At 40.4% G+C, this 21,731-nt stretch overlaps 1 protein-coding gene and 1 pseudogene across 4 annotated transcripts in view; one reads left to right on the forward strand and one right to left on the reverse strand.

The window, feature by feature from the left end:
• Nucleotides 1-21,731, reverse strand: part of ANO4 (anoctamin 4) — a 426,134-nt gene that overhangs the window by 368,408 nt on the left and 35,995 nt on the right. The gene's annotated exons all lie outside the window — the stretch shown is intronic.
• On the forward strand, nucleotides 9,067-9,578 carry LOC131519020 (large ribosomal subunit protein uL23-like; annotated as a pseudogene).

Raw genomic sequence — 21,731 nt, forward strand, 5'->3', positions numbered from 1 at the left:
TGTATTTTAAAGGCCTCCCAACTAATAGATAATGTGTTAACAGTAGAATCTGGGTGGTGGGTGTTCACTATAAAACTCATCCTACAGGGGCACCTGTGGGTGGCTCAGTCAGTTAAGTGTCCAACTCTTGATTTTGGCTCAGGTCATGATCTCACAACTCATGAGATTGAGCCCCAGGTCAGGCTCAGCGCTGACAGACAGAGCTTGCTTGGGATTTTCGGTCTCCTTCTCCCTCTCAAATTAAATAAACAAACATTAAAAAATTCATTCTATATTTCTGTTTTAAGATGTTACCATAAAATATCCAGGAAACAAAAATTCTCCAGCTGATAAGAATGCACAGCCAGGGTTGACAACCACTGGTTTAAGCATAACCCAAAATTACAAATGAGAAAACTTTGGACAACAGAGGTAATCCTATCTGCCGCAAATCTAACAGGGTAGGGGGCAGAGTCGGCCCATGAACCCGGATCTTCCAGCTTTCTGTCTAGTATTCTTTCCAATATACTATGCAATCTCTAACAGGAGAGGCAGCCCCAGAGCAGACTAGGCAAGGAGACACAGAAGTTGCCTTTTCTCGACTTTAAATGACCAAGACTCTTGTATTTTGACTCTTCCTTGTGGCAGAAAACAACACTAGAACTCAGATGCTACGATCTTTATTTTGTGTATGTTCATTAAATTACACTTCTCTACCTTACTGATTCACACTGCCTTCAAGAACTTTCAGATTCCACAGAAAATTCCAGCATACATTCACCTTCACTTGCCTTCTGAAGTATTAAAGCCCACTGAAACTCCTTGCTGTCGCAGAGAGAAAGAAAAAGGACATTTTCAAAAATGTTAAGCATTATCCTCTAAAGCCAACGAGGAAACGTCACAACAAAATGACAGTACAAGAACATTCCTGATCATAAGTGAATAATAAGACAGTAAATTGCAATTGCTGAATGGGGGATATTAGCATCAGTAAAAGGTTGGAAAATAACCTTTATAGATGCTAAGATTCATTTTGTGGAAGGAAGTGGAAAGACAGGGATTAAATTAAATTAGTCTGAATTCCAAGCAGTATCGTTACAAAATAAGGGCACTGTTTATTGCCAAATTTTATATGCAAGAAAGGCAACTTTTTCCTATTCCCACGTAAAACTTGGGAAAAGTCTAACTTATGGAATCTCTTTGTGGAAGAGCCCAAACATTAGGGATAAATATTAAGGCTTCATCTGCCAGCCCAGGGAGAACTCATGGCTTTTTGTTCTTCCCAGCAGTCAGTTCAAAATATAAGGATAGGGACATATAAACCAGGAGACCTGGTTTCTAGTCCCAGCTTTGTCACTAAATTGCTTTTTCTCAGCTTCCTTACCTGCAAAAATGGTGTCTAAATGGCCTTTGAGGTATCTTAGAATGCTAAAACCCTGGACTCAATACCTGTGTATTCCATCTAAGACATTTGGTAAGCAGTGTCCCAAAAGAGTTATCTTAAATACCACTACCTGCATATTTTTCTCCTATCATTCTTGCTCATCCTCCACTCATCCCCAACCAGTTCTTAAAAATGTAGTTTGTAAGGAAACATTACCCCAAAAGGAAAAGGCCAGGAGTTATTTGAAAAGACATGCCCTTTTTCCTCTTCTGATTAGTATTTGTAAAAGAAATAAAAGCAAAAAATTCAAGTGACCGTGAGGAGGCCCTGCAGATGAAAGTGATTTTCTTCAGTCTTAAATTAATCCTTAAAAACAACTCTTAAAGGCTACAATTATTTTTATGACAGATTCAAATAGCCCCCTCACATTAAAAGTGTTCCCAAAAGGTACATCATCAATAGATTCCAGAAATTATACTCGAGTCTACAGTCTTTGACCTCCATAATGAAAGATCTAGAAAGAAAAGTACACTGAGGCATCAGGGTCTCATCTTCCCTGGCAGGGAGGGCCCAGAGTCATTTCTGGTGCAGAATCCCTAGGGTGGTTTTTGAACCAAACCATTAACTTACACGAGTTCTAACATGGGTATAGATCTCTGTAGACTGCTCTCAGGAGTTCATTCTGATAGCCTCTCCTCCACCAACCACTCTACTCACTGCCAACAAGAGGTTGGGAAAATCTCAGTATCCAGGACACAAGGATATGCCCAGAACAGGTTTGGGAGCCAGACTGCCTGGCCTTGAGTACTGGGTCAACCAGTTCCTGGCTGTGTAACCTGGACAGGTTACTTTACCTCTTCCTCCTCTTGCCCTCCTGTATAACAAGGATAATAACTGCTACCTTCTATGGTTTTATGAAGATTAAGGAAACTAGTTCACAAATGAATAGCACCAGGCATTGTAGCAAGCACTCACTGAGTTTTTCCTATCGTCATTTAACATTTTGGCACCTTAACGTAGTGCTGGTTTTTGTTTTCGTTATTGTTTATTTTAGAGAGAGAACCCTCAAGCAGGGGAGAGGGGCAGAAGGGGAGAGGGAGAATATTAAAGCTGAGCACAGAGCCTGACATGGGGCTTGATCCCACAACCCATGGCTAGGATCATGACCTGAGCCAAAAATCAAGAGTTGGAGGCTCAACCGACTGAGCCACCCAGAAGCCCGATTCAGTGCTGCTTTTAATCATTGATTGGTAGAAAGTCCATGGTTTCAGTACAGATTGCAGATTTTTTTTTAATGTTATCCATTTGAGAGAGTGCACATGTGTGCAAGCAGGGGAGGGGCAGAGAGAGGGAGACAGAATCTAAAGAAGGTTCCAGGCTTCAAGATAGCAGCACAGAGCCCAACACAGGGCTCAACGCATGAACCGTGAGATCAGGAGCTGAGCCAAAATTGGACGCTCAACTGACTGAGCCACCCAGGCACCCCCAGACTGCAAATTTTTAAAAGACATAGGTGTCTAAAAACACAGTTGGAAGAAAGCTACTAAATGTTTTCCTTAACAAGCAAAAGGCTCTTATCTCTATGATATCAGAATGGCAATCACACACACACACACACACACACACACACACACACACACACACACACACCCCATCTACTAGCTGTCAGTAGTTTCACCCCTGGAGCGGCCACTAATAAGCACATGAGTATCCTGCTCATTTCTCTCTCACCCCTTTACTATATTCTAGGTACTACGTTAAGGCTTTTTATACGTATTATTTCATTTAACACTTAAAACAACATTTTAGTGGAGATTAGTACCATTTTCATTTTTCAGGTCAGGTACCTGTGATTGAGAGGACAAACAAGTTCCCCAAGGTCACACAATCTTGGATCTAGGAAGTGATCCCAGGTTTGATGACAAACACTGAACTCCCAACCACTGTATCTACCCCACTGCCACACATCATTTACACCCTGCTTCGATGAAGCATAGAAAAGAAGAATATAAGAGCTGTGTATTCACATGCACATGGATCATTCTTAGAGGGCAGGGTTTCAGTCTGGGTCTATGGCCTCCTTCCGATCTCCAACTCACCTACGTTCTACACATCATTTTTAAGAATGCATTTCCAAAGGGCAATTACTTTCTGGAGGAAGGAAAAATTATTTTATTTGAGAGGCTGCTATTTTAAGGTGTTTAGCTTTTCACTTAGAAGCCCCAAACAAGGGGCGCCTGGGTGGCTCAGTCGGTTGAGCATCCGACTTCAGCTCAGGTCACCATCTCACGGACCATGAGTTCGAGCCCCGCGTCGGTCTCTGGGCTGATGGCTCAGAGCCTGGAGCCTGCTTCCAGTTCTGTGTCTCCCTCTCTCTCTCTGCCCCTCCCCCGTTCATGCTCTGTCTCTCTCTGTCTCAAAAATAAATAAACGTTAAAAAAAAATTAAAAAAAAAAAAAAGAGAAGCCCCAAACAAGCATTCTTTAAATGCAAATTTGAAAAGTGAGGCATTTTTATATACAATGATTTTTTTAATTGGAGAGGGGAGGAAGAGGAAGGTGGTGTAATCAGGCTTTGAACCGTATAGCCCTTTCTTAGACTACAACTCACTCGTTGCCTCAAAGCAGCACAAGAGGTACCCCACTCTCAGCCAATCAGAACTTTAGACCGAAATACAGCTTGGAGGAAAGATTACACTGGATGTTTTTTCTTTTTTATTTAATGTTTACTTATTTTGAGACAGAGAGACAGAGACAGAGAGAGAGGGAGGGATGGAGAGAGAGGCTCAGAGAAGGAGAGAAAGAATCCCAGGCAGGCTCCACACTGTCAGTGCACAGAGCCTGACGTGGGGCTCGATCTCACAGATTGAGCTGTGAGATCATGATCTGAGCCAAAATCAAGAGTCCGAGTTGGGTTGTTTTTTTGGGTTTTTTTTGCTTGCTTGTTTTAATGAATTTGATATGCTCTTTGGGTTTCAATTTCATTTCCCCTGTAGGCAGGCAAATTAAACTTATTACTTACTTTTTCTTTTCACTTGTGAGATTGCCCAAAGAAAATCAGATTGATTTTGCTATAGTGAAAATGACAATTGACAATTTGAAAGTCAAAACTTTCTGTGTTCAAGTGGAAAACAGGCAGACAGGGGTCATCTCATTTTGGTTTGTATTTGACTAAGCATCATTGTGTGTGCAGTGTGGGGAAGGATGTGGTGTGCACGTGCACTTCCCAAATGTCACTTCGAGAATCATGTGTGCTCCAGCTCTATTTCCTATCAAGTACTTTCATCTGTTTGACTGTTTAACCTCTACTCACTAAGGAATAACTTAATCAAAAAACTCAATCTGTTTCAGGTGTTACCTTCTCCAGGGATATAATCTCAAGATGTTGATCTCTTTTTCTATTCAATTAGTTATACCCTGTGACCTAAAAAATTATTGGGTTGCTCCAGTCTTTTTGTTATAAAATGTTGTTGGTGCAATTCAGCACACTCTTAAGGAGGTCAAGATTGAGAGATAATTTTCTTTGGGTTTAGTTTCTGGCTATTCTTAAGATTTCATTAAAATAGATCATAGAGTTTAATATTTTTGAATGTTATAATTATTTAACTTGCTTTTCTCAAACAAAGATTTTCTCAACTACTTTTATTAAGTAGAAACCACACAGGACAGAGGCAGTTCTGTTTTTCCAAGTCAGACTCTAGAAGAACAGTTGGCAAACCTTCTATGAAGGGCCAGAGAGTAAATATTTTCTGCTTTGCAGACTATGCAGTTCTTTCTACAACTACTCAACTCTGCTATTGTAGCATGGAAATAGCCATAGATGATATAGAAACAAATTAGCAGGACTGGGCTCTTTTTTTTTTTTTTTTTTTTTAGAGAGCAGGTGTATGGAAGCAAGTGGGGAAAGGGGGGGGCAGGTGGGGGGAGAGGGGGAGGGAGAGAGAGGGAGAGAATCTTAAGCAGGCTCCATGCTTTGCACAGAGCCTGACTTGGGGCTTGATTCCATGACCCTGGAATCGTGACCTAAGCCAAAATCAAGAGTCAGGCACTCAACCAACTGAGCCACCAGACAACCTAGCATGACTGTATTCTAGTAAAACTTTATTTACAAAACCAGGCAGTGATGCACGTGTGGCCCACAGGTCATAGTTTTCCAACCCTCCCTGGAGCATATCAAAAGGCTAAATTTCTCAGGGTTGCTGATCTTCTACCCAAATCCACAACATAGGTTGTTTAACAAATTTAGTGATTGGGATGTTATAATTATCTATATTGTATTTTATGCATTTGTCTGCATATCTGTGTTCTATTTCATAATGAAGTTTGGGGTTTTTTTGATTTTTGGTTTTTTTTAAGTAAGTGATCAAGTGATCAGGAAGGTTGGTCAAGGTTTAGAAGGAGGATACAAAGGGAACTTTTCTGGATGGGTCAAAGATTTTTACAGAGACTGAGAAAGTTTGGAGTTGGACGAAACGCACTATTACACAGTCCAATCTCCTTCCCAACGGAGGAATTTCTTTTGCAACACCCCTGGCAGGTATTCAGTTAACCTCTGAGGGAAAATGTTTTGGGCTAGATTGGGAGGAAGGATTACCAATTTATAAAGCAAAACTGGTCCTCTCTATTTCATTCAATACATATGCTTATGGACACAAAAGCAAAGCCAAGAAAGCAAAAACAAACAAGTGGGACTACATCAAATTAAAAAGCTTCTGCACAGCAAAGCAAATTAGCAACAAAATGAAAAGGCAACCTGCAGATGTGAGAAAGTATTTGCAAATTGTGTCTCTAATAAGCTTTAATACCCAAAATATAAGACTCCTATATATAACTCAATAGCCAAAAAAAAAAAATCTGATTAAAAACTGAGATGAACTAAATGGACATTTTTTAAAAGACCTACAAATAGCTTATAGGGATCTAATACTTGAAAAGGTTTTCAACATCACTAACTGGGGAAATTCAAATCAAAATGCAAATATCACCTCACACTTGTTAGAATGGCTACATCAAGAAGATAAGAAATAAGTGCTGGCAAGAATGTAGAGAAAAGGGAACCCTTGCGCACTGTTGGTAGAAATGTAAATTGGTACAGCCACTGTGGAAAACCGTATGGAAGTTCCTCAGAAAATTAGAAATAGAACTACCATATGATCCAGCAATCCTACTTCTGGGTATATATTCAAAGGAAATGAAAATAGGATATTGAAGAGATATCTGCATTCCCATGTTCACTGCAGCACTGTGTGTGTGTGTGTGTGTGTGTGTGTGTGTGTTTCCTCACATCAACAAGCAATTCTCAGACACTAGCATGGTCTCCAAGATTTCAACTCAATTTAAGTCAATTTTGGCACTACCTACACCTGGAGATTACATCAGCTTCCACAGACAAAACAACTCATCCCCACAAGACCATCCTCCACTTCAGGGGCCATTTGCAAGCCCAGGTTATTTATTACCTGTGCTTCTCAATCAACTAGCTAAGTGAAAATCAGAGGTTTCTAAAACCCCCTCTCTGGATTTGATTAATTTGCTAGAACAGCTTACAGAACCCAGAGAAACATTTTACCTACTAGATCATTGGTTTATTACAAAAGGATAGAACTTGGGAACAGCCAGATGCAAGAGAAGTATAGAGCAAGACCTGGGGAAAGGGCAAAGAGCTTCCATGACCTCTCTAGGTACACCACTCTCCAATCAACTCCATGGGTTCACCAACCTGGAGGCTCTCTGAACCCTGACCTTTTGGGGCTTTAGGGAGGTTTCATTACATAGCCATGACAATTAAGTCATTGTCCATTGGCAATTGATGAACCCTCCAGTTCCTCCTCCCTTCTGGGACTAAAAGTGCCAACCCTCTAATCACATGGTTAGCCCCACTGGCAACCAGCCCCCTTTCTAACCTGCTTAAGTCACCTCATTAACAAAAGAGCTTTATTGCATTTCGACAATTCCAAGCATTTTAGGAGCTCTGTACCAGAAACAGGGACAAAAAACAAGCATTTCTTATTATAAATCATAATATCACACCAAAATAAACACACACACACACACACACACACACACACACACACGCGCGCGCGCGCGAATATTATTCTGTAATAACTATGAAGGAAATTCTGCCATTTGCAACATGGACGACCTTGAGGACATTACGTTTAAGTGAATAAGCCAGACAAAAAGACAAATACTGCATGGTGTCATTTATAAGTGGAATCTTAACCAAAAAAAAGGAAAAAAAAGTCAAACTCATAGAAACAGACTAGAAGAGGGGCATCTGGGGGAAATAGGAAGAGGTTGGTAAAAGGGTACAAACTTTCAAAAATAAATCTTCCTGTGCAATGACCAGGTTCCAATCATAAGGCTTGACTCTGTGAGAACACAAACATCCCTGACACTGTCAGTCCTGTAGGGAGCTCACAGTCTAATGAAAGAAATAAGACAGGATGCAAATAGTTACAACAGAAAGTAGAAGTAGTAGAAAGTTATTATGACTTAAAGATGACCACAGACAACCCAATTTAAGAATGAGAGAAGGGGGGCCCTGGGTGGCTCAGTCGGTTAAGTGTCTGACTTCAGCTCAGGTCATGATCTTGTGGTCCATGAGTTTGAGCCCCGCGTCAGGCTCTGTGCTGACAGCTCAGAGCCTGGAGCCTGCTTCGGATTCTGTGTCTCCCTCTCTCTCTGCCCCTCCCCACTCGCACTGTCTCTCTCGCTCTCAAAAATAAGTAAACATTAAAAAAATTTTTTTTAATGAGGGAAGGATTTGAACAGGCACTCCACAGACCTAGGAAGAGATGCTCCATGTTATTAGTTACCACACAAATACAAAGTAAAAACCACACTAAGGTACCATTTCACACCCACCAGACCAGCAAAACGTACAAGCCAGACACTCTCAGGGGCTGGCAAGGATATGGAGCAATGAGGACACGCAGGGCTATTGTGGGGATTGAATGAGTTGACTTGAGTGCAGGCACGCAAACTGTGTGACTTAGCCATCAGTCATCATCATCACAGTTGTTGAAATTATGTACAGATGGTCAAAGTGTAAATGGCTATAACCAATTTGGAAACCAATTTGGAAAACAATTTGGTCTTTAATATAGCCAAGCAGGTTTATACCCTATGGTCCAGCAATTCCACTCCTGGGTAGATCCCTAGAGAACCTCCTGCACCTGAACACATACAAAAGCAAATTCAGAAAATTCTTAATAGCCCCAAACTGGAATCACACAAGTGTCTGTAAATGGTGGAATAGAGATAGTAGGTATACTAATATAATGGAATACTACACAGGAGCAGATATGAAGGAACTACTCCTGTCCATAACACAGATGAATCTCCTCCAACTTACCTTCAGGTGGAAAAAGTCTAAAAAAAAATATACTGTTTGCTCCAGTTTAAATAAAATTTAATAAAAACAAAACTATGTGTAATGATTGATGCTAGTTATACTTGAATTTTAAGAAATACAACTTTTTAAAAGTTTTTTTTAAACTAAACTATGTATAGTTTAGGGATATGAATGTATAATAAAACTATAAAATAAATCAAGAATATGAAAATTCCCAAATTTAGGAGATTGGTTACCTTTAATATGGGGGAGAGAAAAAAATAGGATAGGGGAGAGGCCACAAGAGCACTGAAAGGCATTATTGATGATCTTTTGTTTAAGCCTCGTGGTGGAGCCCTTTCACGAAGATGGTGTCAAAGGCGAAGAAGGAAGCCCCTACCCCTCCCTAAGCCGAAGCCAAAGCAAAGGCTTTGAAGGCCAAGAAAGCAGTGCTGAAAGGCATCCACAGTCATAAAAAAAAAAAAAAAAAAAAAAAGAGGAAGATCTGCATGTCACCTACATTCCGATGGCCCAAGACACTGCATCTCTGAAGGCAGCCCAGATATCCTCGAAAGAGTGCCCCCAGGAGAAACAAGCTTGACTACTATGCCATCATCAAGTTTCCCCGGACTACCGAGTCAGCCACAAAGAAAATAGAAGACAACAACACTTTTGTGTTCATTGTGTATGTGAAGGCCAACAAGCACCAGATCAAACAGGCCGCGAAGAAGCTCTAGGACATTGACCAAGTGGCCAAGGTCAACACTCTGATCGGGTCTGATGAAGAAAAGAAAGCATATGTTCGACTGGCTCCTGACTATGATGCTTTGGATGTTGCCAACAAAATTGGGATCATCTAAACTGAGTCCAGCTGGCTAAATCTAAGTTTTTTCAACGTAAAAAAAAATGATAATAAAAAAATAATTAAATAAATAAACCTTGTGGTGGATAAACAGGTGTTTGAAGCTGTGTCATCCTTTATCTTATGTACACTTTATATTTTATATCTCCTCAAAAATATTTTTAGGTCTACTCAACAATTAATATTTTTAAAAAAGAATTAAAGGAGAAGGAGAGATTACTTCTGACTGGGAGGAACTGGAAAAGTTGGTCATCATGGCCACCAGGATTCTTCTTTCTTATCAGCCTAACTGGTTGATGGCATGGCCTTGGAATTCTGCAGCTGTATCAGGCTCCAAGGTGGAGGAGGGGGGTGGCCACCAGGGATCTACAATCAATTAGAGGCATGTCCTGGTCACAGGTCTCAAAGTGTCAATACCCCTGGAGGGTTTCTCACCCATGAATTGAGGTGTTCCTGGCCTAGAGTCACTCCATTATGCCACATGGTCTCCCTCAAATGCCATCTGTGTTTGACACTGAAAGAGATGCAGAGATTTGGGAGTGAAAGAACAGGGGTCAGGTAGAGAGGAAAGAATAGTACACATATTTAAAGAAAACCAAAGAGCATTTTGGTTTTGGGCCAAAATGTTAGTTCTAATTTAACCCATTCCTTTTCAATAGAGTCCACGGTGGGGAGAGTATTACAGAGTAAATCATATTGTAAGATCACTTAAATTTGGCTCTAAAATGTGTATTTTCAGAGATAAGCATAGCAATGGGGCACTTGGGTGGCTCAGTCGGTTAAGCATCTGACTCTTGATTTTGGCCTCAGATCACGATCCCAGAGTCCTGGGATGCAGCCCCACGTTGGGCTCCATACTGAGTGTGGAGCCTGCTTAAGATTCTCTAGCGCTCGCTCTCTCTCGCTCTCTCTCGCTCTCTCTCTCTCTCTCAATTTGGATTCTGGACACCCATCAGCACCTCTTCCCCTCCTGATGGTCTTAGTGCAGGCTCTGCGCTATGCCCAAGAAACAGAAAAAGTCCCTGACTCAAGGATCTTAGTATTGCACTAGCAACAGTTAAATTAATGCAACGTCCACCCCTCTTTCCAAAGACAGAGCCTCTTACGCTGTTAACTTTGAGCTCTATAGATCTCCAGTGCCTTTTTATATCTCTATGCCATCACTCCATCATGCCATCATGCCATCAAAGGAGTGAGATAGGAGCTCGCAGTTCCGGGCCACAAGTCCTCTTTCTCACCTCTTTCAACACAAGAGCAGATCTGAAGACCTTACTTACACTTAAGGAAAGGGAATACAAGGGAACTGGCAGAAAGTACTTTATAAGACAACCAGAATCATCTTTTCCAAATGGACATAAATGTTTTTAGTTATTCTGCTTTGCCTATTCCGAAAAGGCTATAGGTGATTTTAAGATATAAATTATGGCTATTTAAAGTTCACTCATATAGTGAAACAATCAAGATTCTAAAATCTTAAGCCAGTAATTTTCAAACTTTAATATGCCCAAGAATAACTAGCGTTCTGTATAAAATACAGATTATTAAGGCCCAAGGTCCAAGAAATCTACACCGGTAGGTGAGTTCCAGGATCCATATGAACAGCACTCCAAGTGATTCTGATGCCAATAGTCTAAGGAGAGCCCTTTTTTTAATATTTATTTTTGATAGAGTGTGAGCAGAGGAGGGGCATAGAGAGGAGTACAGAGGATCTGAAGCAGACTCCCCACTGACAGCAGCAAGCCCAATCCAATGCAGGGCTTGAATTGATGAACCCATGAGATCATGCCTTGAACCCAAGTCGGATGCTCAACCGACTGAGCCACTCAGGCTCCCCTAAGGTGAGCCCTCTTAAACAAAACTGACTTTGGCCAGAATATTCACTATAACTGAAAGCTGAGCTTTGAGTTTTCTGGTAGTCAAAGCAAAAAGGGGAAACATGGTGCATCATATAACCATCTCTATATTTACTCAGGGAGATAAAAATTTTATAAATTCTAAAAGTAATATAACATGTGTTTTTATTACTATCTATGTAAGAAACTGAATTACTTAAAATATGTAAATATCAGCTCCTAAAATTTTGGATAATTTGGCTGAGAAAAAAAAATCTATAAAAATAGTAGTCAATAAAATTCTAAGTTCATTTTACTCCTGGAAATAATATGTTAAGCCAATATCCTATAGCCATTATACTTCTGTCTCTGGCTTATAAGGCTTCACAAGAGATGGCTTTCATGGTAGGTAAGTTCAACAAATTTAATGGAGCCCTATCATAGCACTATGGGGTGGGAAACAAAGAGGTTCTATTAAACATGGGAATTAGAATGTATCATTCTAGAATGTACTTGTACTTTATTATGTCCACAGAACAAAGATTTCCTAGGAGTAATCCACAATCCAGATGGCCTGCCCTTCTATGATAATTCCTTGTATTTGTATATCCCTTTAGAGTTCATACCAAGATTTCCCATATTCCTTTGAACACCACAATAACACTGTATATAATTTCTAGGAGCCTCACATCACAAATTGGGAAACTAGGCTCAGAGATGCTAAGAGAGTTGCCCAGGGGACAATAGCTGAAAAGGGCAGAGGCAAGAATGAAATCCCAGGGTGTCTTCTTCCATCCTGGTGGGATGACCATACTAGAAACTCTCATTGTTACGGCATAACACCAAAGTAACAATTACATTTTTATTATCTTCATAAATATCCTGTTAATCTTTCTGCATTATTTATCAAGAGGTCAAATCAATTGTAGGAACCAGCTAGATTACTAGCATTTTTCCTTTGTATAAAACTCACAGCTGCATACTTCTCAGGATATCCTTGCATCTTTGATGAGAAAGGTGAGATTGATAAGGAAGCATAGTTTTGTTATTAAATGAATGCCAGCCAAGAAAATTGATTTCAGAAGTTCTGTGAGAAAGCATGGATGTTCTGTGGGTTTAAAAATGACTGTATGAATAGGTTTCTCTATCTTGTATTTTGGTTGGTTGTTGGTTTCAACAGAGAAGCTATTTGTCACATTGTAAATAGCTACCTAAACAAATGGTTCCTCACACATTAGATGCCATCATAAGCACAGAGATTCAGAACACAACATTTTTAATATGTGCTAATTACTTACTTAAGAGTCAAAGTCTGAGATTTTATAAAAACAGAGTGGTGCCATCAAAATTAATGCTACTCCCACCCACTCCCCCTGAAACATCTAAACATAATGTGAACTCAGTGTGGGGAAACTAAAAATTGGGGGAAACTACAGAATTTTAAGTTACAGAAACATCTGTCTCCTGTCAAAGATACTAGTAAAAACTAACTTAAAAGTACAGCATTTACTACTCAAAGCTGTAACAAACCAAAGTAATTTGATTCAATGAATGCATTGAAGATCTATGATGCCCAGGCCCTGCGTTAAAAATACATGGAAAATGGAGCGCCTGGGTAGCTCAGTTGGTTGAGCATCCAACTTGAGCTCAGGTCATGATCTCACAGTTTGTGAGTCCAAGCCCCGCATCAAGACTTTGGATCCTTTGTCCTCCTCTCTCTGCCCCTCCCCTGCTTGCACATGCCCGTGTGTGTGTGTGCTTGCTCTAAGATAACAAACGTTTTAAAAAAATATACTGAAAATACAGGAATAAGATGAAGTTCCTGATTGAGGGGCACTGCAAGACCCAGGAGAGGGATGGATATGTAAGCCTGTAAGTTAAAATGCAGCATGATGAGAGCTGAAATAAATGGAAAATGTACAAGGTCAGAGTCCTAACATTTTCCATGGGTTTCAAAGAATCTGTCATCTCCATAACCTTCATTCCACCCACCATGTGAAATATGTGTATTACAAAGCATTAAGAACTTGTCTCTTTTCCCTCTGGTTGGTTTTGACCTTATTTTCTGCCGAGCTAGTGGGGAGAAAGGCTCTTGTTTAGTTAGTTAGTTAGTTAGTTAGTTAGTTAGTTAGTTAGTTAGTTAGTTATTTTGAGAGAGAGACAGATTGAGCAAGGGAGGGGCAAAGAGGAAGGGAGAGGGAGGGAGAGAGAGAATCCCAAGCAGGCTCCACACTGTCAGTGCAAATCCTGATGCAGGGCTGGAACTCACAAACTGAGATCGTGACCTGAACCAAAACCAAGAGTTGAACGCTTAACTGACTGAGCCACCCAGGAACCCCTGGGAAGACTCTTAGGTGAGCACTGTGTGTACTAAGACTCATCTTCCATTGCTGTGATTCCACCTGGTCTCAAGCAGCATAGGTTCTGGAATTTCTCAAATCTTACCTGAATACCTCTTCCTACTATTTTGTTAAACAACTTTATTATATTAATTAACTCAAACTTCCAGCATAAAAATGGTACTCCTGGGCAGCGTAATATGCAATTCAGTGCAGCATTATCAAACCAGAACTTAGATGTAAGATCCTCTGGCAAATCTGTTGTAGAACTGATACTTAGAAACTTAGAGCCTGACTCAAAATCCAAACCTAGCAGTCCCCCTCCAGAGTCTACTTTGCGGTTTCATCCAGGATATCAATAAAATGTTTCATTCCTTCCATTGTTAGAAAAACAAGGTTTTGCCACATTTTCATTCCTTCTCATTACATCTAAGTAAATAAAGCTATTCGACATTTTTACTCACTTTAACTGATGTCTTTCTCAGGAAGCTTTCTCCTTGTAAATCCTAATAGCTAGAATGACCATATAATCAAGCAAGCAATACCATTAACTCACCTATAATCACCATGGCTGTTGGACTCACCTCTTGTCATCCTCAATAAGGGTGTGACCAATAGTATTAACTTTCACTTTATATATTACCAGCACTATTACTTCCAGAACACATGCTTGATTGAACGATGCACTGAGGAAGCATATGAACAAAAATGGTCACCTGGTAATTAGCCCAGCTGTCCTTGAGTATCAGGTGGCCTTCCATAGTTTAGAAGTAGTCTACAGCTAAACATATTAGGTCTCCTTAGAGGCCACTCTTACCCAAATATGGTCCCCGCCCTGTGTTTTCTCCTTGAGATGTTAACAGGTGGTCCTCAGTTTAGGAAAGAGGTAGTTACTAGGCCTTTTGTTTAGAACTCAGAAAGGAAGCTTGCCGTTTGACTAAAGAGTATGTATGCCTCTCATATGGTCAGGGTGAAACACCAATCCTGGCCCATGCTCAATAAATGTGGGGTAGACTGGTGAATGAATGGAAGAAGTGGGGTTATTATAAGTCATGGTAAAATTCAAGGCCAATTCACAAAAGCCCACATGACTAAAATAAAGCACTGAAACCCACGAACTGAGGATGAATCATGCTGGGTGCACCAGCAGTTGCTCCTGTACCAGGGCTGGAGGGGGCACAGGAGCCATCTGTTTAGAAAGGAAGAAAGACCAGAGAGGTCAGGAAACTCATTCAGAGTCACACAGCCAGGCTCCCAACTAGCACCCTGTATTAAGAGAGGAGCAGCAATTTGAGGGAAAACATGGTGCCATCAGGTAGGTATTAGCGGTTAGACTTGGACAGGCAACTACTTCCCATCTCGGTTCCTGGTGTCCATGGCTGCAAAATAAGGAGAACAACTCCAAATGCTGATGGTTGACATCAATGTGATCAGTGTCATGAGTGCATGGAAGACACCTGACACAGAACCTGGTACACAATAGGTACCAAATAAATATTAGCAACTTATCTCCCACCTAAACATCACCAATGGCCTTCTTCAAAGCCCAAAGAAACTCTGCATTCCCTTGGGAACAAGATTTTGTGTCACGTAGGGACAGAGGCAATGGCAGAACAGTATAAAGAAATACATGGCAATGACAAACCCCAAATTCAGAATAGCGGTTGCTTCTGGGAGGAAAGGAAAGGAACATGAGGGCTTCAAATGTACCAGCAATATTGAGGTCTTCAGATAAGTGGCAGGTGTGTTTCATATTTTAATGCATTTTCTCATATATGGAATATTTCATAATAAAGTATTTAAATAAAAGCAAGACAAAAATCCTTGAAGAAATGGCACATGGGACCACAAAGTCTTTATAAGGGGGGCAGAAAAGGGAACACTTTGGGAATATGGGGCAGTGTCCCATGAGAGAGGTCCTGAAAAACGGCAGGATGCTGGGGTGGTCCCTGGGCAAATGAGCTCAAGAAAAGCACATCACAACTTTGACCTCCATCACAGTTTCATATGGCCCTCCTAAGAAATGTACAGAGAGACAGAAAACATTGTTTATATTTACATTTCCTTTCAAGCGTCACGTATGAAATCTAAGTGCCTTTTGTCCAGGGACAAAAGAAAAAAAAACCCTAGCCACAGTGAAGTGGTCACATGTCCTCATCGAGTCAGCTCAGCCACACTGACCACAAACCTTAGGTAGGCTCTGCCCAGCCCCTCCTGGTAGCCCTAAAAGATGTGGGAAAGAGAAGAAGCAGGGGAGAAAAACAACTGAGCCAAGACAGAGGAATCCATTATGAACTCATTCTCTCCTCATTCTGGTCTCAGCCAAATTTTAAAAAGCTCTTAAATTAGTCTGTTCTTAATTTGACAAAGATATATGCATTTCACAAAGCAGGCAGTAGGTTCTCAAATACATAGAATGAAAGCAGTACCCCCACTGCATACAGATGCCCACGTTTGGAGAGACTGAGGACTAGTAAGACCCAGTGGAAAGAAGAGATCTGTTGTCCAAAGACTTAACATGCTCCGATGTCTCTGAGCAAAAACACCCTCTTTAAGAGGTGCCTGGGTGGCTCAATTGGTTAAGCATGCAACTTCAATTCAGGTCATGATATCACAGTACGTAGGTCCAAGCCCCACTTCGGGCTCAGTGCTGATAGCTCAGAGCCTGGAGCCTGCTTCAGATTCTGTTGTCTCTCTCTGCCCTTCACCTGCTCATGCTCTGTCTCTCTCTCAAAAATAAGTGAACATTAAAGAAAATTTTTAAAAAACACCCTCTTTAAGTTTCCCCATCCTCAAGAGAGTATACTAATATCTAATTATAGTAAGTTGAATAGTGCCCCCTAAAATATACATTTACCTAGAACCTCAGAATGTGACCTTCCTTGGAATAAAGGTCTTTGCAGATATGATGAAGGTAAGGATCTTGAGATGAACTCATCCTGGATTAGAATGGACCCTAAATCCAATGACAGCTGTCCTTATAAGAGATGGGGAAGGGGAAGACATACCCAGAGAAGATATTTGCAGCCAGAGACTGGAGTAATGCTGTCACAAACAAAGGAGAGTCACCAGAAGCTGGAAGAGGAAGAAAAGTTCTTCCCTAGAGTTTCTGGACAGAGTCCAGTCCTACTGATATATTGATTTCAATTTTCCGGCCTCCAGAATTGTGAGAGAACAAATTTCTGTTATTTTATGCCATTAAGTTTGTGGCAATTTGTTGCAGCAATTCTAGGAAACTAATATATGCCTTATAGTGTCAATGTGAACATCAAAGAAGAGCATGCATGTGAAAGCACGTGGTGAACTACTTACAGGGATAGAAGTGGTAGCTGTCATGAGTCACAAAATTTAGAAGAGTAACTTATCTGTGAGGAAACAAATTCTTGACCTGCCCAAGGGCACATACCCTATAGCTCTCTCCAGATAGGACTGTTAGAATGCTGGCATCTTCCCCCTTGTCTTGCCAGCTCCAGACCCACTCGCTCCACTTGTATGGTGTGCCTTTGAGGAGGACTCAAGTGTCAGCTAGTAAAGAAGGGCCCATCTGCTCTCAGACACTGACCATATGGCAAGTATCCCACTCTGAGGTCACCATCTGCACTAACAACTCACCTCCAAGTACAGTTCAATGTCAACCTGCCTCTAATCCTGAATGAGCCAGGAACAAGGGCAAGTGACTCTGGGGCCAGGGTCTTTCCACAAACAGAGAAGTTCTGGGACATAGAATTTCAGAGCAGATGAACTCCAGGCTGAAAAAGGAAGGGTCCAAGGCAAGGCCCTCAACCATCAATCTCAGATCCATAAAAGCCTCATCTAGGACATTCCCAGGTATAATGTGATCTGAGGACTCTTGGGTGTTTTGTTATTTTCCTTTATACGAAAATCCATAGTCCTTGAGGGAGTGGAAAATAGATATGCACTGATTGAAGTACATGGACAATACAAAGAGCAAAAAAAGTAAGATCCTAGATGGATAAAGACACACAGGGAAGGAAAAAGTATGGCATAAACCATAAAGAAAAAGGAATGGAAGAGAAAGGTGAGATGGTCCTCTTTGATGAATTTACGGTAATTTTCAACTTCACAATATGCTTGTATAAAAGCTGGTACTGTTCCCATTTCATAAATGAGAACAAAGAACAGGGGGCAGGTTAGGGATCTGTGTTCAGAGAATAGACATCTACTTATCAGGAATTAATGGAGTAGACTCGGTGGCCTTCAATGGCTTCTTTCAATTCTGAAATTCACCTTCCTCACATGCAAAGTTTGCAGTGATCCCATCCTCCATAAGCTCAAGGTTCTTGGCATACCACACTCAAGGCCCTCACAATCAGGCTTACCTTCATAGCTAAACCAGGGGAAGAAGAGTATAGGAGTAATCAGAGATAAGATTGAAAACAGACAGGTAGAGGCCCAATCATGAAGGGTTAAAGAGATTGAACTTTATTCTCTAGATGACTGGGAACCACAAAAGTTACAAATAGAGTGATATAACCAAAATCTGCACTTTAGAAAGATTAAGGCAACAGCCATGTGAGAATGGACTGGAGAGCCTCCAAGGAAGACCAGGGACTAAATATGGTCCAGACAAAGGTAACAAGGTTTGGACCCAGGCAGGGAGAGTGGGGATGAGGAGGAGACAGACTCAGCAAGACTTACCACCTGAATGTGGGCAACAGGACAGAGCAAAGAACCTAGGATTAGTCTAGTTTTCTGGCTTAGACAACTGAGAGCATTCAACAAGATAGAAAATACAGAAAGGATGGATAAGAATTTGGGGCAAAAAGATGGTTTTTGGTTAACCTGAGTTATGGTGCTGTGTGACATCTATATGGATGTGTCAAGAAAGAAGTCAGAAAGGGTCAGGTGAGAGATTTGAGCCTAAAATACAGACTTCAGATGAAATAGGAATTGTGGCTACAGACCAGGAAGGGCAAATGGAGTAAAAAAGGAGGCAAAGGGCAGACTCTTGGTGTAGACTGTCTTTTAAGGGACATACAGAGGAGAAGGTCTAGTGATGGACAGAGAAGTAGAACAGAACTCATGGCTAATGAGCTTTAAGGAGGAGATCTCCCAAGAGTTGAAATATCCCAGAGAGAGGAGGAAAGATAAGTATGGGAAAGTATCTACTGGGTTTAACAATTAGGTGGTCACTAACGACCTGAGAATATATCCCATGCAGGGTTAAGGGGAGATGACAGGTACAGAGTTAAGTAATAAGAGGTTAAAAAAGAAAGGGGAGGGAGGAGAAGGAGTTCTATTTTCTCTTGGATGAAGTTTGGCTGGGACACTGGGCAGTAGCTAGAGGGGATTCAAGTTTTGAGTTCGGTTTTGCTTATTTTGTTGGGTTTTTTTAATTTATTTTTGTTATAGATTGAGAATTGAGTTTTGTCTCTTTGTTTATAAGATGTATAATGAATGAATGTATATTCTCACTGTAAAGAAGGGGAACTAAGAAAGTAAAGTACCTGAAAAGGCCAAAGGGACAGAACCCAGTATTATAAAGAGCAGCCACGAAACAAAGAAGGGGGTGTGAGGGAAGGAGGTGATGAGAGAGGAGTGTATTCCAATGAATCATAACAATTTATGTAATAATGGTCTCTTCTAGAAGCTTCAAAGGGGTCAGGGGCCCTACATTTTCATTTTACTTGACACAATGGCAGGTGCATAGAGGATGCTCAATAATTATTAGATGAATTAAGCACCAAACTAGAGTTACGGTCATGAAAATAGCAGTAATTAGGTGCCAGCCCTTTCTAAGAACTTCAAGTTGACTGACTTTTTGAATCCTTACAAAAACACAATGATGATGGTATTATCATCATCCCTACTTTATTTTTAAATATCCAGAGCAGGTAAGTAAGACCAAATTGAAAATTCAGTTTTTTGTTTTTTTTTTTGGCTACTATTCTGTTTTAGTCAAATGGTGAAAATATTTCTAAGTAGTACAACTGAATTTACACAGCGATTTTTTTCCTTCAAGATGCAAGACAGACTTAAAAAAAAGAAATCAAATGTTGGCTGGAGTGAAAAGAGGTATCACCTAACTGCTCTCCTGACCCCTGTTAAGTTTTGGGCCTCCTGGTCAATTCCTATTCCATCACTAAACCACATTATAAAATAATTTTCTTGTACAAATTAAAGTGACACCTTCAGTTTCATCCTGAATCTTCAACTCAAAAGTATTAGCTACAATAGCCTTTACTATGTTGAAAATTCAAAGCTACGAGTACAAACCATAACATTTCTTGAAAAAAAACCATGAGGGGTGGTAAGGTCCTGAACAGTCTTGACAATGACTGTTTTGGGTTTCTGGATTTGCAAAGACAACAAAAGCAAAAACAAGTGGGACTACATCAAATTAAAAGCTTCTGCACAAAGAAAGCCATCAACAAAATGAAAAGGCGATCTACAGAATACACGTAACAAATTCTTATGTCATACACCTTAAACTAATGCAATGTTATACATCAATTATATCCCAATAAAACTGGGAGAGAAAAGCTAGCAGTACAGATGGATAACGTAAAATACCCAAAATCACTTAGATGGAACTTTCGAATCTTTGTGGTTGCATTTTATTTAGTAAGGAAATGGTATCTAAGGCTTCATAAAATGGTAACAGTAGTACTAATGACACTTGAAACCCTGACTTGGGATTAAGTGGGGAAAACTACCCTATTTCTTTTCATGCTTTGCCACTCAGACTCCTCTTAGCAAACTGCCATTCTAGGACCAAATGATCCTCTGATAAAAGAGTTAAATAATAAAATAATAAAATAATAAAAGATTTGTCCTCTGTCACACTTTCCCCAGAAAGGGGAAAATGGTTAAATGTTAAGGTTTCAAAAGACTTCTCTGCATAGGGAAGGGAGGTACATCAGCTGCAAAATCAGCAAATTTGAGGGCAGGCAAGAGCAAAGTGAGCGTTCAAACAGCCAAGAAAACAAATCATTGTGTTGAGCAGGTGCCAATAAACTGGGAAGAAATTTAAGGTTAGGTCTATTAATTGTAATTAGATGAAGATGATCAAGGACGCTTGTAATCCAAGTATTATGATTGTTATAAAGAGTTTTAAATTAAGGATTAGGGATACAGCCTTAGCTTAAGGACAGAACTAAGACTTTAATAACCAAACCATTTAATTTGACAAATACTGATCGACAATTATGTATCTCTTACTGTCCAAGGCATAGGGATTCAAATCAGAATTTTCCCCTCATGCATGGCTCAGGGTGAGGATATACACTCAACTAGAAGTCACTGTGGTTAACTGTCGGAATAGGGCACTATGGGAAAATAGAGGAAGGAGCATGGGGTAGCCCTCACAGAGAAGTGGTATTTGATCCAGATTTTAAATTTTATCAGGGAGAAAAGAAGGAAGAACAGGGCACTCCAGGTAAGAGTTCAGCATAAAAAGGCGGGAAGACATTACAGTACACCAGCAGGGCTGGAACACAGGATCTTTGGCGGCAACACAGCCAAGAAGATAGGCCAGGCAAGAGCATGAGAGTCTTAAACCCCATACTCTAAAGTTCAGACTCAAATTATCAGTGGTCCCTGACCGCCGATACTTTGCATTTTTTAAATTTATTGTTACAATAAATTTATCATTAGAAACATTTAGTATATTCATAATTTTGTGCAACCATACTATCCAGTTCCAGAACTCTCAGCCTTCCAAAAGGAAACCCTATATACATTAAGGAATCACTCATTTTCCCCTTCCCCGCAGTCCCTGACAACCACTAATCGTCTTTTTGTCCCTATAGATTTGCCTATTCTGAATATTTCACATAAATGGCATCATAAAATATATGGCCTCTTGTGTTCAGCTTCTTTTGTTTTTAGCACAATGTTTTCAAGGCTCATCTATGTTGTAGCATATATCAGTACTTAATTATTTTTTATGGCTGAATAATGTTCCATTGTATGCGTATACCATATTTTGCTTATCCATCAGTAAATTGACATTTGGACTGTTTACACCTTTTGGCTGT

The sequence above is a fragment of the Neofelis nebulosa genome, chromosome 8 (genome assembly GCF_028018385.1).
Source record: "Neofelis nebulosa isolate mNeoNeb1 chromosome 8, mNeoNeb1.pri, whole genome shotgun sequence".
Taxonomy (NCBI): Eukaryota; Metazoa; Chordata; class Mammalia; order Carnivora; family Felidae; genus Neofelis; species Neofelis nebulosa.